The sequence below is a fragment of the Balaenoptera musculus genome, chromosome 17 (genome assembly GCF_009873245.2).
Source record: "Balaenoptera musculus isolate JJ_BM4_2016_0621 chromosome 17, mBalMus1.pri.v3, whole genome shotgun sequence".
NCBI lineage: Eukaryota > Metazoa > Chordata > Mammalia > Artiodactyla > Balaenopteridae > Balaenoptera > Balaenoptera musculus.
Window position 1 is genome coordinate 33,399,073 of NC_045801.1, and position 15,696 is coordinate 33,414,768.

The following is a 15,696-nucleotide window of genomic DNA, read 5'->3' on the forward strand; positions in this document are numbered from 1 at the left end:
TTTCTTTTGAGTAGCTCCTAATGACTAAAATAAAGCTAGGAACATTGCTAATCCTCAATAGAAACCTATTAATTGCTCATAACTTTAGTAGGACACTTTACATAAAATGTACCATTTTAACCATTTTTAAGTGCAGAGTTCAGTAGTATTAAGTATATTCACATTGCTGTGAAACAGATCTACAAAATGTTCATCTTGCAAAATTCAAAGTCTATATCCATTAAACAGCAAATCCCCTTTTCTCCCTCCCCCCATCCCTTGGTAACCACCATTCTATATTTGATTTTTTAATGATATGTTTTTCAGACTCCAGTAATCTAAGAATATTAAAACTAACATCTGTTTGACCAGAAAACCTTCACCTTCTTCTGAAAAATATTTTTCAATTAGAAAAAAAATCATAGATTCATGAAATAAAAGGTAAGTTAATATTTCAAGTGTTTTTTATGTTTTATGTCAAATATTGAATCTTACACAGCTCTCCAGATTGCTAAACATTTCCTCATAGTTTAAATAAATTATAGATAATCGCAGTAAAATAAAACTTCAACATGGTATTTTCAACTGATACAAGAATGCTTTTGTAAAATACCATTTAAAATTTTTGCTTAACTTCTCATTATTCCCAGTTCACACTGTTTGTATAGTTTATATCATACAACACTGTACTTGATCATTTTTTTATTTTGTTCTCTCTTCAAATTGTATATACATTTCTCTTTTCTCCAACTAAATTGAAAGCTTACTGGGGGCAAGGTCTATATCTTCTATTTGCATAATAAGACCTTATAAATTATAGAACAATAAGACCTTCTAAATGTTTGCTAACTTGAATTCTTTTGAAGTCTTTCTGAGGGATGTATTATAATAAAACTTCTTATACTATTACACTAAGATTTATGTTTCATCCATTTCCAAAAGAATTAGTCAGAAATAACATCAACTTTTGTGACTATCTTATTTTTAAAAGTAAATAAGAAAGTATTTTTGATATTAAAATACCAAAATCTCACTCAAATTTTTAAAAAATACATCATAGTTCAAATTTCTTTTGGTTTGAATACATACAAAATATAAATATATCTTAACTCATCAATCGTCTCAAAAATCAAATTTCAACCAAGATCTTCAGCCTTTCATTGCCATCTTGTGGCAATTGTAGGTATTGCAGATCTCTTTTAAAAGTGAAAGGCGGTGTATATATGTCCATGACACTCTCTCACCCTGTCACATCTCACCCCTCCCCCTCCCCATATCCTCAAGTCCATTCTTTAGTAGGTCTGTGTCTTTATTCCCATCTTGCCACTAAGTTCTTCATGACCTTTTTTTTTTTCCTTAGATTCCATATATATGTGTTAGCATACTGTATTTGTTTTTCTCTTTCTGACTTACTTCACTCTGTATGACAGACTCTAATTCCATCCACCTCATTACAAATACCTCCATTTCATTTCTCTTTATGGCTGAGTAATATTCCATTGTATATATGTGCCACATCTTCTTTATCCATTCATCCAATGAGGGACACTTAGGTTGCTTCCATGTCCTGGCTATTGTAAATAGAGCTGCAATGAACATTTTGGTACATGACTCTTTTTGAATTATGGTTTTCTCAGGGTATATGCCCAGTAGTGGGATTGCTGGGTTGTATGGTAGTTCTATTTTTCGTTTTTTAAGGAACCCCATACTGTTCTCCATAGTGGCTGTATCAATTTACATTCCCACCAACAGTGCAAGAGTGTTCCCTTTTCTCCACACCCTCTCCAGCATTTATTGTTTGTAGATTTTTTGATGATGGCCATTCTGACCGGTGTGAGATGATACCTCATTGTAGTTTTGATTTGCATTTCTCACACTACCAAATGTAAAATAGATAGCTAGTGGGAAGCAGCCGCATAGCACAGGGAGATCAGCTCAGTGCTTTGTGACCGCCTGGGGGGGTGGGATGGGGAGGGTGGGAGGGAGGGAGATGCAGGAGGGAGGAGATATGGGAACGTGTGTATATGTGTAGCTGATTCACTTTGTTATAAAGCAGAAACTAACACACCATTGTGAACCAATTATACTTCAATAAAGATGTTTTAAAAAAAAAAGTGAAAGGCGCACTAAATATAGAAACAAAATAATGTTAAAATAAATTAAATTTGAATTTCAACTTTTCTGCTTTATTTTAAACAAATTCTCATTGTACAAATAGCATCATTTCCGTATAGTGCAAAATGAAAAAAAAGACTTGGAAGCACTATGGGCTTAGTTTTCCTCATCTGTTAACACCCAATAGATATTAATATAAGATAAATGACTGTAAGGTGTGAAGGATGGTGTCTGACTCTCTATGTATTAATACCCTTCCCATACTCTCTGGGCTATCCACACTGGTTGCTCTTTTTCAGATTAGATCCTATGTTCCCTCCTAAACTGCTGGCTTCTAGTAATCCTTATATCCTAACAACAAATTACCCTTCTCTTACTATCTCCTCCTACTCTTGGATTAAGAGCTTATTAATCTTTAAGGCTTAGGAAGCCTAAATTCACTCACTTAAATTAGTACAGGGACTGACACTTTCAGTTGAAACCCTTTACACACATTGCAACTTGTAAACTGATGATACTGCAGAATGCCTTACAAACACATACACATGCTATGAGATGACTTTTCACTAATTGGCTGTGAAATAATTAACATCTATTAGAGGTAAAGTCTGTGTCCATGGAAAAAAATTTAACTAATTTGGGAATAAAATAGCAGGACTTTTCTTAATGGAACCCTTTAACCAATTAAGTTAACCAGCAAATGTATCTTATGATGAACGCTGTTAAAAATATCTTAGAAATACACATGCCTGTAAATCACCATGGTTAGAGCCTATTAGTTTGGCTGGTCATCATTTATCAGAAAACATCTAGGCCCTAAGAATACAAAGACATAGAGGATTCAAAATTATAAGGTAATATTACTGTCAGTTCTAAATATGCCAATATTTGGGACTTCCCTGGTGGTCCAGTGGTTAGGACTTGGCCTTCCAATGCAGGGGGTGCAGGTTCGATCCCTGGTCGGGGAGCTAAGATCCCACATGCCTCGTGGCCAAAAAACCAAAACATAAAACAGAAGCAATATTGTAACAAATTCAATAAGGACTTAAAAAAAATTGGTCCACAGGGCTTCCCTGGTGGCACAGTGGTTAAGAATCCACCTGCCAATGCAGGGGACACGTGTTCAAGCCCTGGTCTGGGAAGATCCCACATGCGTGGAGCAACTAAGCCCGCATGCCACAACTACTGAGCCTGCGCTCTAGAGCCTGTGAGCCACAACTACTGAAGCCCGCACACCTAGAGCCTGTGCTCCGCAACAAGAGAAACCACTGCAATGACAACCCCGCACACCACAACGAAGAGTAGCCCCTGCTCTCTGCAACTAGAGAAAGCCCACGCACAACAACAAAGACCCAACACAGCCAAAAATAAATAAATTAATTATTTTTTTTTTAAAATGGTCCACAAAAAAAAATGCCAATATTTTCAAAGTAATACAGCAATATAAGAGATGGAACACTAGTGACCCAAATTTGTCACTTATTATCGTATGTTCCATTCCACAGACATCCTTGGGGTTAAAAAGGAAAAAAAAAAACACTAAGGAAAATAGGAATATCTCTTTAAAACCATAAAAATGGTAAATGTAATAGCTAAACTGCATAGTCAAAAACAAAATTATGTTAAGTGCATACAATAACTAAAAGGAGTTTAAAGCTCTGAAAACTCTGATTTTCATCTAAATAGGGATAATAAATAATAGAGTAATTCAGAGAAGGGAAGGATTACTGGTTAGAGACTGGTGCTAATGAGACCACAGGCAAAGCTCATAAGACCAGCTAACTCTGCACAGAATAAAAGAATTTACTAGACTCCAGTCTAATCAGACTACACTCTATTGCTAATCAACAATGCTTATAAATGTGTGCATTTGTCAGAAAAGAGTGTAAATTGATCAGTTTAACCCTATCACATGACTAGAAAACTGTGGAAGATGCTAGCTAGCTATTAAACTTACTTCCTTTTTCTCTTAGAAAACTACATTTCCCAATCTCCCTTGTAGTTAGAGATGGCCATGATCATACGACTGTGTTCTGGCCAATGGATTATAAGCGAAATGATGTGTGCCATTTCCATGACCATTAAAAACTCTCATATGCTACTGTCATGCTCTTCATTCAAGACCCTGGGGGGTAAAGGAACCACAAAAAAAAAAAAAAAAAGGAACCTGGGAATCTGCATGAGTACTTGGAAAGGAGCCCTCTGATAATCAGCCACACCAGTGTGGACTTCACATTGGTGAGAAGTAAACTTCTATTATGTTGAGCTACAGAAACTTTTTAAGTTTTATCGTTTGCAGTTGATATCATTTCCTTAACTAATTCAAATCTTTTTAAAGTACATGCTCTACTGAATGTGTCACCAGCAGAATCTTTGTATGTGGAGAACAATGCATTACTAAAACTGGCATATAAATGTGCTTCAGTGTTGTTCTGGACCCAGCTTTCACTGAGTCCCAAGAACTGGTTGTGCACATTTCTTCTCAGCTCTGCATTCGATGAAGTAACCTGGATTACTTGAAAGTAGCCATGGTGAATGTTTTTAGAATATGAAAGTTGGAAAATGCCACAGATCAGGGCTTTTTCTTACAGAGAGCCCGTTGTTAACATTTATCAGCACACCACTGAATATAATGTATCTCGTATAGTCTACTAAATGATTAATACTACATTTAGTATTAGAAGATAAACTTGGATGAAGCTGTAATTTACCATAAAATTAATTCAGACCATAAAATTCCCATTTATTTATAGATGGACAAATAACTATTAACACTAATTCATTAATTATTTATTCACTCATACAATATTCACTAAATGCCTAGTGTATGCCAGGCACTATGCTAAGAGCTGGTGAATACAGCTCAGCAGCCATAGATTTTGCTGTGGAGTTTACAGTATAGTGGGGGAGACAATAAGCAAATAATTGCACAAATACTGTTTACTTACAACTGTGATAAATGCTACAAAAGGAATACAGTCACACCATAAATCCCTGATGCTTCCTCTCCCCTGGCCCAGGCTGTGTTTGGAAAAAATGAAGAATGCAGAGATTTGCAAAAGGCCTAGAAATCCAGAAAGGTCAACTACAGCATTAACCTAGTGTTCCCATCATCAGATCTATGGTGATTCTGTCCCTCAAAAGGCAGAATTCAGCAGCACTGTGGGCTACTAACCTACAAGCCCTTCCCCAGCACTATCATGGTGGATTTGGAAAGTTGAAGTACCAGCGCATATCCTAGAGCAGCGATCCCCTTTTCGGCACCAGGGGCCGGTTTATGGAAGACAATTTTTCCACTGACAGGGCAGGGGCGGGGGGGGGATGGTTCAGGCGGTAATACGAGCGATGGGGAGCGATGGGGAGTGGCAGATGAAGCTTCGCTCGCTCGCCCATCGCTCACTTTCTGCTGTGCGGCCTGATTCCTAACAGGCCATGGACCTGGGGGTTGGGACCCCTGGCTTAGGGAACACACTTGAAAAACCTTAACCCTCTAAGATAGGGGTCCCCAAGCCGTCCGCGACCTGTTAGTAACCGGGTCGCACAGCAGGAGGTGAGCGGCGGGAGAGTGAGCGAAGCTTCATCTGCTGCTCCCCATCACTCGCATTACTGCCTGAACCATCCCCCCCGCCCCCGTGCGTGGAAAAGTTTTCTTCCACGAAAATGGTCCCTGGTACCAAAGAGGTTGGGGACCGCTGCCCTAAGCAATTAAGGGATCAATGTAATTTCTATATAATAGGCTTCTAGATTACAAAACAAATATCAGAAAATTTCCTTCATCTGATACCCCAAGACAAGCAGCAAGACTTTCCCAGATTCCTCATGAACCACAAGCATGGCATCTCTAGCTACAGTCATATTTGTAAGCTGATACAAGAGAGTTCAATGGTGTCATCCCTACGTCCCTCAGGAGACAGCAGCAGTACAGAAGAAACTTTAACTTGGAACATCTCCAAGTCTTAGGTGGCTATTGTTGCGGCTTTGAAAAATTACTCACAGAGAAACTTGTTTATTTCTCTATTTTTGATCTGATTTTTCCTCAGCAGCATACTAGCCAGATTTCTTTTAAAGCCACCTACTAAATTTTTGTCTGCTAAATAGCTCCTTTGGATAAATTCTCTATGTCTGATATTACTTCACCTTTCCCTGCTGTTTTCCAAGAAGGTATCTGGGTGTCCCATGGGGCTTCTGCTGCTGAAATCTGCAGCTCATCTAACTCACAGTCTGGTACTACTCTATTTAGACAGGACTGTGCTCCACTGTTGACTTGATCTCACTTCAGCTCCCAAGGCACTGCTGGTTCCTCTTAGTCTCAGAACAATCCTCCATTCAGCCATGGCCCAAGCTACCTGTACTGCAGTCTCTTCTGCAAAGTGACCTCATCCCTCATCCCTCACCATCGGGGGAGTGTCACGACAGGGACATGCAGCTACTTTTGTGTCCTCCATGCTTTCCAGAACTATCCTGGTACTAAGGATAGTTCTGGAAGGCTAATGCTGGCAGGGCATCCAGAAAGATGATCTCTTCCGAGAACCTCAAATAATAAGAAGGGTAAGAGCTGCCCTTTGACTGAACCAATATGTATCCTCATCCTGAGCAAAGCCTAGAAAGAATAGACTAGAACATGCCTCTGATCACCTACTAGCCTTACCTCTGTCTTTCTCCTTCCTCATAATATACGGAAATAGAAGGGGCAGGCTCTTCCTACACTTCCCTTTTCTGTATACCTGACACTCTCCCCAAGAACCCTCAGTCTTGGACTAATGATCTCCAGGCTTCCCTTAACCCATCTGTTGCTTTCATGGCAAAAAGGAAAAAAGAAGCCAGCTTACTGATAAAATAATCTAAACTGGGAGGCACTTCAAATATACTATACCTATTACACTGTGATCTGAATACTGTCAGCTATGTTCAGAGATTAATATTCGCCTCAGAGATTAATATTCGCCTAAGTACAAAGTATGAACCAGATCCACAGAGAGCTTCAAGTTTCTGATAAAACGGCTGATTCCTCTGCTCTGGGAAGGAGTTGTGGGGTGGGAGGCTGCACAGCACAGAAAAGTAACCTAGTCTTTTAAAAGACAGAAAATGAAAGACAATTAAGTTGAAAATATAATCATTTATTGTTTTGCCATGCAGTCAATATTACTGAAAATTTGGGGTATCTGCACTGTTTATCAAAACAAAACACACAATTGCCAAAAAATGCAATTTTAATTTATACTTAAAACCTCAGAGAAATTATAGAGAATTAAAAATTATAGTGATCTCTACCACTCTACCTAAACTTAAACCTTTACACCTCTTTCCTTAAACTCTACTTTTATTTCTGTATATTGGTTTGTCTTATGTCATGATATAAATCTTACTTTTAACATCTTTCAGCTAAAATAGACATTGCTTGTACAGAAAGATTTTTGTTTCTGCTTCCAGAATTTTAGCTTATGGAAAAATAGAAATAAATAAATTAAATTAAGTTAAATTAAAACAAAAGAGAAATGATGGCAGATAAGCAGAGCTGAAGCCTCGGGGCCACTGTGCCCCCAGCCAAAAAGCAGGCACCAATAGCTGAGAGCATAGCTCTTTTGGGATAAAAGAACTAAATGTGCCCTATATAAAATGAAAACCTGGAGTCAGGTTTACTTATTGATGCCCAGGTCCTTCTTCACTAATAAAAGGAGCTGGAAAATGCTATAGAAAGCTGCCTCAACCTACAGATTACACATAGCTGTGGGTTCAGAAAAGTGGGACACAGTCTTATAACAAGACGCTGAACAAAGCCAACCATGACCTTGGTTTGTATGTATGAATTTGCAAGATCATTAATTTAAAATACCACTAATATATTAATTTGCAAGATGACTAAATATCAAGATGGAAACAAGATCCCAGCTCACTCCTAAAGACCGGGTTCTGGATTGGAGAGCCCAGATACTGCATGAAGGCAATCACAAAATTGTTAATAAGGAAGGGATAAGCTCAGGGGAAAGGCAGAAGGGAGGGAAAGAGGAGGATAGAGAGAAGAGGAAGAAGCTACAGTGAAAACTTTTTTTAAAAAATCATCTCACAAAAACAAAAGAAAAAAAAAATGAGGTCTAAATGGTTTTACATTTGACTCCTACCGAACACTGAAAAAACAGATAATCCCAAACTTTTTCAAACTATTATAGAAAGGGGGGGAAAAAAAAAAAAAAGGTAAGGTCCCCAGTGCAATTTATAAGACTAGAAAGATTTTAATGGCAAAATCAGAAAAGGGCAGTAATTCGTTTCCTGTGGCTGCTGTAACAAATTACCACAAACTGGTAGTCTAAAACAACAGAAATATATTCTCTCACAGTTCTGAAGACCAGAAGTCTGAATTCAAATTCAGTATCAATGGGCCAAAATCAAGGTATCAACAGGGCCACGCTCATTCAAGAGGCTCTAGGGGAAATCAGTTCTTTGCCTCTTCTGGCAGTCAGCTTCTGATGGCTACCAGCATTCTTTGGCTTGTGGCCACGTCAATCCAATCTTCAGGGACAGTATCTTCAGATCTCTCTCTGCTACATCCTCACATCACCTTCTCTGTGTGTGTGTGTGTAATCCCCCTCTTATAAGGATACAAATGATTATATTAAGGATCCAGGCAGATAATCTCCCCATCTCAAGATTCTTACATAATGACATCTGCAAAGATTGTTTGTTTGTTTGTTTTGCTATATAAGGTTATTCACAGGTTCAGGGATTACGGCATGGATATTTTTTTGAGGGGCAATTTTCAGCCTATCACAGACAATATAAAAGTAGAATTATAGGCCAACAGCACAAATAAAAATGGATGCATTGATCTTAAAATCAAATGCTAAATTTCATACAGCAAATATATATGATAAAGAACAAAAAGAACCTATCATGACAAAGGGAAGATTATAACAAGAATAGTTTAATATCAGAAAATATACCAATGTTAATTCATCACATTAATAGATTAAAATAGAAAAAAAGTGATCATATTGATATGGAAAAACCATTCAGCATTCATAAAATGTAAGACTCATTCATGTGAAAATAAAATCTAGCAAACAAAAAATAGAAAAGCAATGCTTAAGCCTGATAAAGGGTACCTACAAAAACTTATATCCTATTTTATACTTAAAGATGAAAAGTAAGAGCATTTCCCTTAAAGTCAGGAATGAGCTAAAGATCCCAAGTATCATCACTTCTATTCAACACTGTCCTGGAGGCACTAGCTTATTAGTAAATCTCACACACACGAGACAAGAAGAAGGATGAAATAAAACTGTCCTTCTCTAAACACTATATGATTGTGAATACCATTTGATTATGACAGAAAAATCCAAGAAAATCTACAGACAACATATTAGAAGTAATAAGAGAGCTCCATAAGTTTCCTAGATCAAAGATGGACAAAGATAAGCAGCATTTCAGTACACCACTAATAACCAATCATAAGTATTTAATAAAAAAATTTTAAAGATACCTGTTTCAAAGAAAATTAGTATACAAGAGTCTAAAAGAAAACTTACATAAATGGAAAGATATACTCTGTTGCAATGAGAAGACCAAATACCACCAGGATGTCAGTCTCCCGAATTAAATCTATAACGTTCAGTGCAATTTTAATCAGACTCCTACCATGTTTTTCATAGAATTTATCAAGCTAATTCTGAAATGAATATGGAAGAACCAAAGATAAGAAAATCTAGATAATTCTGAAGATAAGTAACAATTTAAGGTGGACTTGCTCTACTTATTATAAAGTGACAAATTAAGACAGTGTGGTATCAGTAGAGAAGTGGTAAATAGAACATGGAGCATACTAGAGGCTCTAGAAACAGACTCTCACATATGCCAGTGATCACATTACAAATCAGTGGAGAAAGGACGCACTATTAAATTAATATAGCCAAGACAACTGGTTGTCCATAATGGGGGAAAAAATAGATTCACACCTCACACCATATACAAAAATCTGTTCCAAATGGATTAAACAGTGAAACATGAAAGACAAAACTTCCAAACTTTTAGAACAAATGTCAAGAAGCAAAATATTTGTAACTCAAATACAAAAAGCACAAACTAAAATTTACTATATTAAAATGTTTAAACATTTTTGAATAGTAATATAATATGATAAAGTAAAAGAAGAAACCACAACCTGAGAGAGGTTTTACTGCAATGTATACAGTTTATAAAGGATATGCATTCAGAATATATGAGGAACTTCCATAGTTCAATAAGAAAAAGACAAACATCACAGCAGAATAATAGGTCAAGAAATGAATATACAGTTCCACAGAGAAACCCAACTGGACAATAAACAAATAAAAAGGAGCTTAATCTCACCAGTGAAAAATTACAAATTTTTAAAAATTAGTTACTATTTCACTCCCATTAGTTTGACAACATTTAAAAGTCTGACAATAACAAGCATTTCAGAGGAAGTAGACGAGCCAGCACTCAGAAACATTCCTCCCAGGACTGCAAAACAGTTTGGAGATCCACTGTGCAATATCTAGTGAAACTGAAAATGGCTACTTATATACTCTATGATCCAGAAATGTTACTTCTACCCTAGAGAAATTACAAGACATGAACAGGGATGTTCATTGAGCACTACCTCTATTAGGAAAAAATATTAGATAACCTAAATCAGCAGATAAACTAGCATATTCATGCAGAAGAATTATATTCAGCAGTCAAATGAGTGAATTAGATTTAGATGAATCTAAATTTTGAGATAACTGTCAAAATATAGAGTTAAAGAAAGCAAGTTTCAGGAAAATATGTACAGTATGATCCATAATAACCTTGTAAAAACCTTGTAAAAAAATACTATATATGGTTTAGCAGTGTTTAGGTATTAAGTTAAACTATACAAATAAAAACATGTAGAATGATAAGTATTCGAGATAACTGCTCTATCTCTAAAAAACACAAAGAAAAATACCCAAAAAATGGCAAAATGTTAAGATTTGTATAACTGCTCGGTAGTCTCTAAACTTCCCGACATGTTTGAAATATTTCAAAATGAAAAAGGGAGAACCAGTTAAGGTTAATTGGACTAGTGAAAACATTTACTGATATTCATAATCACACTAAAAGGAAATGTGTATTTACCATAAATATATTAGTTAACTGAGAACTAATTACTGAATTTTCAAACAAATATAATTTTTAAAATACAATACAGCTTACTTCCAGGGTTTTGTTTTGTTTTTTATGGAGAGGTGTGAGTGAAGGAATCAGATTACATAAAAGGTAACCAATTAGCTGTACATGTTTTGTAGTGTTCTTTTCTAGTTTTCTTTTCATCAAAGCACTTGAATCATTTTATAAACTCCCTGCTCTAAATTAAATTTTATCCAAAAAACTAGGGAAGTGGTTGTCAAAGTAAATTAGTCATTGAGGAGAATTTAATTGTACATTGATTATTATCAGAATAAGTAGCTGTTGCCTTCATAATAAATATTTGACTTTTAAATCTTATTTTAATTCAGAATTGCATTTTAAATTTAAATTTCTCTAAGTGTTTTTAAAAGAAAAGACAATTCTTAAAGCAGTAGGTATATCCAGCAGTTCTAAGGGAAGTAAACATTTCTGCAGTTATTAAGTTTTCCCACTAGTCTGTGCTATAGCACTTTGTTCAATATGGACTACTGGCTTCTTTGCATATTAGCACTACCTTGTTAACCTACTTTTTTCCCTAAAAATAAATTAAATTTCAGTTAAAAATATAGTAACTTTAATAAAATTAAAAAGTGAGTTGAAAGAGTATCATTATTCTACATTATAAAATGTGATGGTATTAATTAGAATAATTATTTTCCATTGCGTGTTAACTTACTCAAAAATTCAATAGAGTACCAACGTACTATCAGTTGACAGTTTTCTTTTCCAACATATATAACTTAAAAGTTATGCTTATAAATTATAGAACTATAAAGTCATTTCAATAAATTTAAAGTAAAATTATGGCTTAAATTGGAGAAAGCAAGTTTAATTTTTCTTAAAATATAAAGCATATTCACTTAGGTTTCATTTAAAATGGAGAACAGAACATAATTTCTGAAGAGGACATCTTATAAAGGGAGAGGCCAGAACATAATTACATGAAGGTTAGAAAATGATGCTTTATCCAAATTGAAAAGAATCAGAGGTGTGAAACTAGAGGAAATAGTAACAAATCACTAACAAAACACTGGTGGTATGGAAATCACTAGAACACTCTTGGGAAAGAGAAATTTTTAAGGAAAAGGCATTAATTCAGAGAAGAAAAGTTCTTTAAAACTTTAAGATTAATGGATAAAACTATATGAGATCCTTGCAAGTAAATTTCCAGAAGCCATGCACTACTATATGGACTTCGTTTTGCAAATTGTGCTTCTTGCTCCTGTAACTGCTAAAAGGCAATAACATCACTAATCATGCAGTCATCTGATCTACTTCAAAGCACAGTTCAATGTAAGGCAAGTCCAACTTGGCCCACCCAAGGGAGATTTACTATATGAAAGATAAACTGTATCACAACTCTATCACAGCACAAAATTAAAAGCACTGACTTTTATCTAGTTTCAGTGCATTTGTATTTTGATTCATCTCAAACTTAACGAAGCCAAAACTGAATTCCAGACCTTCACCCCCAAACTGCTCCATCCACAGTCTTACTCATAGCAGTTAATGGCAATTCTGCATCCTCCCAATTTGCCTCGGGCCAAAAATCTTGGAATAATCTTTTTCTCTCATACCCCACATACATTCAACTAGAAAATCTTTTTGATTCTACTTTTAAAATATATCTACAGAGATGACATCTCACCACCTTCAGCACAACCACCCTAATCTAAGTCACCACCATTGCCTGCCTAAATTATTGCAATATCCTCATAACTGGTCTCCTAGATGCCACTCTTTTCTCACTCTCATTAATCTATCCCAACAAAACCATCAAAGTAAACTCTTCAAAATGCTTTAAAATGTAAGTCACGTCATGTCACTTTTTTGGTCAGAATCTTTTCATACTCCCCATTTTGCTCAGAATAAATGCCAAAGTCCTTACAGAAGGTCCTCTGCAATCCAGAGATCCAGAAGGTCCTCTGCAATCTCACTGTCTAACTTTGTGTCTCACTATTCTCATCCACTTGTTCTGCTCCAGCCACACTGACTTCCTTGCTATTCTTCCAACATGTCAAGCATGCCCCTACCACAGGACCTTTGTATTTGCTATTACCTCAATCTAAACTGCTTTTCCCCTAAATATCGGCAATGTTAGCTCGCTCATCTTTTTCAAGTTTTTCAAGTTGCTGCTCAACCGTCATTTTTCAAGACCATCCAAATTAAAATTCCATCACCCAAAATTAAGTATCTAGATTTTCATTTTCTCCAGGGCACTTACACCTTCTAATATTTATTTATCTCATTTGTTGTGTGCATCTCCTAATTAGAATATACTCCCCAGAAAGATAAGAGGTGTTTGTCTATTTTAGTTCACTGCTATATCCCAAGTACCTAGAAAACACCAAGACATGTTCAATGAATGAGTGAATTAATATATTAACGATAAGTATGTAATAGTTATACGTTACTTTCTTTAAAATCTGTTTGCCTAGCAAATTTCTATAATCCAAATACCATGGACCTCAAGAAATTGTCTTTAAGGAAAAAATAAAATAACATTTAAGAATTTCCCAAATACAAGTATTATTATGAAATATATTTTTTCTGATCAAAAGTCAAAATGCACGAAGTATTTTAAGATTATTTTACATGTATTAAAATTGCTTAAATATTTAAACGAAAGTAAAATATGTATAGCTTACCTTAGAGGTTTCCAGACTTGTTCAATCAATGTCCTACTTTTGATCTAACCCAACTGATTTCAGAATACTACTCGGTTTTTTATTGTGGGTGACAGAGAGATCACATTTAATTATGGGTGTGTGTTTGTTTGTTTGTTTTGGAGGTGATGGATATGTTTATCACCTCAATCGAGGTGATGATTTCACGGGTGTATGCATATGTTCAAAGCCATCAAATTGTATACATTAAATATGTGCAGTTTTTTGTATAACAATTGTCCCGCAAAAAAGCTGTTACAAAAATTTAAAAACAAAATTGTGGGAACTGCATTGGATAAGTTGAGAATAGCAAAATGATGTACTAGACCCATGCTTCTCAAACTGTAATGTGCATTCCAATCGCCAGGGGAACTTGTAAAATGCAGATTCTGATTCCTAAGTCTGGGGGCAGAGAGGCAAGGATTCTGAATTTTTAACAACATCCCAGGGGATGCTGCTTCTCCTGGTCTGCAGACCACACTTCGCACAGACTGGACTGGGCGTCAAACTCTAGGCTCTAGCCACAACCCTGGTGCTACTACTAATAACACCACCACCACCACCACTACCACTGCCACTGCTACGCTACTAACAACAACAACAGCAACAAACAGAACTTTCTGAGTTCTCACTATCTTCTAGACACTCGTCTAATTCTTGCATATTTGTTATCTCATTTAGTCTACACCTTAGTTATGGATGAAGAAACTGAAGATTGAAAAGGTTAAGTCACATAGAAAAGGTCTTCCAGCCGATAAGTAATACAGCCAGAATTCAAACCCCAGCCGCTTATGACCTAGGACATTAGATTTTTTTGCATGAAGTCCATCCTAAGTCTCATGTTGCAGATTATTTTGGCACTCCTTGGTTCACATCCGATTTCAGCCATGCCTATGGACAGTGGTGGCAGCAAATGAACTCAAAAGAACTTCACACGCCCTGTGATAGATATAATGTTTTTTTAAAACAGAAAATAATAAGTGCTGGTGAAGATGTAGAGATATTGTAACCTTTGTACATTCATGGTACACATAAAAAATGGTACAGTCTCTGTGGAAAAGTTTGGCAGTTCTTTAAAGATTAAAAAATAGAATTACCATATGACCTAGCAATTTCATTACTAAGTAATACCCAAGATAATTGAAAATATATGTTCACATAATTTGTAAGTATATGGTCCTAACAGCATTATTCATAATACCCAAAAAGTATAAACAACCTAGATGTCCGTCAGTTGGTGAGCAAATGTACAACATATGATAAATCCATGCAATGGGATATTATTAAACCATAAAGAGGAATGAAGTACTAATTCTTGCTACAGCACAGATACCTTAAAAGCATCATACTAAGTGAAAGAAGCCAGACGCAAAAGGCCACATATTGCATAAATCCATTTATATACAATGTCCAGAATAGGCAAATCTATAGAGGAAAAAAAGTGGATTACTGGTTTCCTGGGTATTGGGTGAGATGGGAGTGATTGCTAATGGACGCAGGGCTTCTTTTCAGGGTGATGAAAATGTTCTCGAATTAGGTAATGGTGACAGTTGCACAACATGTGAATATATTAAAAGCCACTTGAAAATGGTGAATGTTATGTTATATGAATTATAGCTCAATTTAAAAATTTTTAATACTTCTGCAGAAAATCTCAGGCCAAAATGGTTTTTCCTGTTTTGGGTTTCTCCACAATCAGATCCTGAGCCAAAGATTTGAATGCAAAGTAGTTTGTTTACTTTAAAAATGATACCAAGAAGTACAGTGA

General features: G+C 35.8%; 1 protein-coding gene across 11 annotated transcripts in view; it reads right to left on the bottom strand.

Annotated features, from left to right (window-relative positions):
* Positions 1 to 15,696, bottom strand: part of RIMS2 (regulating synaptic membrane exocytosis 2) — a 589,248-nt gene that overhangs the window by 387,491 nt on the left and 186,061 nt on the right. The gene's annotated exons all lie outside the window — the stretch shown is intronic.